This window comes from Triticum urartu, chromosome 6A (assembly GCF_056163025.1).
Source record: "Triticum urartu cultivar PI428250 chromosome 6A, HENAU_Tu73, whole genome shotgun sequence".
NCBI classification, from domain to species: domain Eukaryota; kingdom Viridiplantae; phylum Streptophyta; class Magnoliopsida; order Poales; family Poaceae; genus Triticum; species Triticum urartu.
Genome location: NC_141878.1, coordinates 570896875 through 570900888, shown reverse-complemented (window position 1 = coordinate 570900888; position 4014 = coordinate 570896875).

Below are 4014 nucleotides of genomic sequence, written 5' to 3'. Positions count from 1 at the left end.
TCATCGCTTTTGAAAAAAGTTCATCGATGTTGAAAAAAATTACAAATTTGGAAAAAGTTCATCGATATTGGAAAAACGTTCATCACTTTTAAAAAAGTTCAGAGAATTTGAGAAAAAGTTCATCAATATTGAAAAAAAGTTTTTCGACTTTGAAAAAAGCTCATCAAATTTGAAAAAAAAGTTCATCGATTTTTAAAAAAAAGTTCATCAATTTTTTTTAAAATCATCAGATTTAAGAAAACTTCATCAAGTTTGAAGAAAAAGTTCACGAATTTGAGAAAAGGTCATCGACTTTTAGGAAAAAGGTTCACGCATTTTGAGAAAAGTACCAGAGAAAAAGGAAAAAATAAAACAAAAAAATAAAAGAAAGAAGACAAAAGAAAAGAAGAAAAAGAAGCTGTAAGGCACGTCATGTGAAGCGGTTGGAGTGGTTAATGCAGCCAAATACGAACCACGGCGCCTCAGGTTTGAATCATAGCAGGGGCACCTTTTTGCGGGATTTATAAAATGATACATGGGCTGGCCCATCTCGCTGCGCTTCAGGCGCCCGTTAGCAAAATGGCCTATAACGGGCGCCTGAAGCGCTAAATAGGAAGTGCCAAGGCAATTGGCTGCCCGGTAATGGCTCTTTGGGGACAACAACTTGGTTATTGGATGGGCCGCCTAGAAAGGTCAATGAGCTGATTAATCATACATCTGCCACATGGAACATAGAAAAATTGGACCAGGTTTTCCTGCGAATGGATGTTGATGTTATGAAAAAATATCGCTTTGAGTAATAGAAATCAATATTTTTTGGCATGACATTATGATGGTAAAGGATTTTTTCTGGATGGTCAGCATATAGGATGTTTGTCACCACCGGATCGGCTGCAACATTGTATTTGAAGCATGAAAAGAAACAGTGGACATCGCTATGGAAGGTTCATGTCCCAGCAAAGGTTTGTGTTTTTCTATGGAGATTAGCAAAACAATCTATACCAATTGGTGATGTGTTGCACAAAAGGATGATAAGTGTCTGACTTGTGGTCAAGAGGACTCATGGAGACACTCATTTTATTGAATGTATGATTTCGAAGTCTGTTTGGGCATTGGCGCCAGAAGGTGTCATGGAAGCAGTAGCATATTCACACGGATGGGAGGCGGGAGAATGGATCTCCTCTTTGATCGATGTTCTTTCCCACCAGCTGCTTGTGGAGACTTTTGTTACATTATGGGATATAGTATGGCGCATGAGGAGAAAGATGATTTATGAAGATCCTTTTCAGAGCCAGTTGTCCACTAGGTGCTTTGTTCAAAACTTCTTGAAGGAACTTCAAATATGTGAGAAAAAGTAGGTTGCATCTACCTTGGAGTCAAGTTGGCAACGTGAACTCGGGTGGATTCCCCCCTCGGAAGGGTGCATGCATGAAGATGAATGTTGAAACCACGACCAAAAAAAAATGATGTAAAAGGTGTTGCAGGCTTGCAGCCATGGTCAGAAAGAGAGATGGAATCGCGGATCTGAGATACTCGAGGCTCAATCAGTGGTCATGGATACAAATCAAAGGTAGTAAAATTTTAGGCAACTGATATGTAGATGATCTCTTTTTTAGATAAATAGTGTTGCTATCTTTTTTCTTCTTCTGGATAAACAGTTTTGCTATCTATCTATGCTTACATGCCAGCAACGGGCCAGCTTCATCATGGATAAACAGTGTCACTTGTAATTAACCTATTTTACTAACTAGTACTAGTTTCCCATGATCCATCAGGATGAGAAAGGAACCCCGCAGAGAAATAAAAGATGCACACGCAACACTGCGATTGTGCGAAACACAAACAAATGAGCATCACAGAAGTATATACGTACCTAACCTTCATTAGGTACTTCCCCGCAAAAAAGAAAAACTCCATTAGGTACTAATAATCGGTGAAAAATAAATAAGAAACAGGGCAAAGTAATCATGTCAGCTAGCTCCTTGGATCACGGGTGCAATCAAGCCAACTGCTCCCTGCTTCAGCATTGGAGTCGCATCCAGTGCCAGTTTAAAAACACCCTTGATACTATATACTCCCTCCGTCCTTTGAAGAGTGTACTTCCAACTTTATTAGAAAGTCAAACGTTTTTATGTTTGACCGTATTTACACAATAATATATTAACATTTATGACATCAAAGTAGTAGAATTAGATTCATGATAAAGTATATTTTTACCACATACCCATTTAATTTCACAAATATTGCTATATTTTTGCAGAAACTCGGTCAAACTATGAGTTAGTTTGACCCTTCAACAAAGTTGGAAGTACATTCTTTAAAGGACGGAGGGAGTACTCCAAACCTTAAAGAAAAAGTAGAGGGGTATATTTTGACGATGATTATGTCCCGTCCTTTTATTCTCATGTCAACAGGAAATGTGTTGGAATTTCGCCTGCATATACGCTGTCGAGAGACCGGCCAGGACTGGTCGGTGTCTGCACAAGGTTGATGGCCACTAGAAGACATTCGACACGCAACGGCCCAGCACCTCTGATGGGTCAAGCGTACCGACCCATACGCGTACATGCATGCACCCCTTGCAAAGCTTGAAGAATTTTCTTTTCCTTATTATAATCATTTTGGATTCCAGCGTTAAACCGCCAACGGGATACGTATTGTTGGTTATCCTGTCAATTTGGTTATCAGCACTGTTGTCTTTTCTTGAAAGAAAACTCCTCACCTGGATATTGTCAAGTGTTTCATAAGCATGATACTTTTCTACTCCTACCTGCCAGTCAGGGACGTTCGGAGACGAAAAATAACTTAACAAAAATAGTTGGTTAGTTAGTTGGGATGTATATCTTGGGACTTAGGAGACTGTATCCTGTTCCCTGCGTCTTTAGATAATGACATCCCCGGTCCGTCTCGGAGAGCGACGACCTGATGGCTCCGGCTACGCGGAGCAGACAGCGGTACGTACGTGGTTTGGACTTTGGAGAAGACGGCCGGAACGAATCGATGGATCTGGATAGCATCCATCTCATCCGGCATGAGCTCTGAACCGTCCCACTATCATCAACCCACCATGAGTGGGCACCAAATTGACCGGTAACCATAAGCCGAGGCCCCCCGCTGCTACAGCATCACGCGACGCGCGCATCGTGCCAGCCTAGCTAGTCTTGGTTGTAGCTATGCGATTGTACTTCTTTTTTCATAGAGGGCATTTTTATTAGAGTACTTAGAATGTAGCATAAAGCTGATATCAAGCATGATGATCAATGCACGTCCTTTGTGTAACTAAGATGCACACAGTCAATCATCAATAATCTGGTAAAAGAAAATAGAAAACATACATCTCAACAACAATAGAGTCACATAAAACCGAAACTATGCCTATGTACAAGGAGATGGTGGACCGATTAAGAGGTTATGTTGTCATTCGTGTTGGGTGAAAACATCCCTGGCCACCCGCTCCACCTGAGAGGTGGTTTCACTTTCACACGATCAACGCAAATCCAGAGTGTGGGTTTTTCTTTCCGAACCCGGCTTAGTACTAGCGAAATCTGCCTACTGCCTCATAAACTGGAGTTATGTGTTGCTTTGGGGTCCATGGTTCTGTTTTAAACTCATATGACGAAAAAGGGCCTCCCCCATTCTATATTATAAAAGCAACAACCAACCGATACAACCAGTTCGCTGGGGCCGCGGCACAAACAAGCCAAAAAGAATATTAACAAGGAGATAAATAAAGTACATATGTACAGACAAGAGTAAAAATAAATAAGGAAAATGGTCTATTCAATGCCAATTTTGGGCAACATAAGAACTAAATGGTTGATGAAAGTTGTGTATCAACAACATCAAAGATGTGTTTCCATCGAGTTCTATAAAGTTGCAACATTCTTGCTATTCACTCGGTGTTTCAAAAGCATCAAATCTTGCTTGACGAGGAACTTCCATGTGTTAACACTTGGCACTTCATTTTTGAAGAATTTTCAGTTTCTTCGATTCCAAATATTCCAGCATCCTAAAATGATTACATCGAAGGCAATT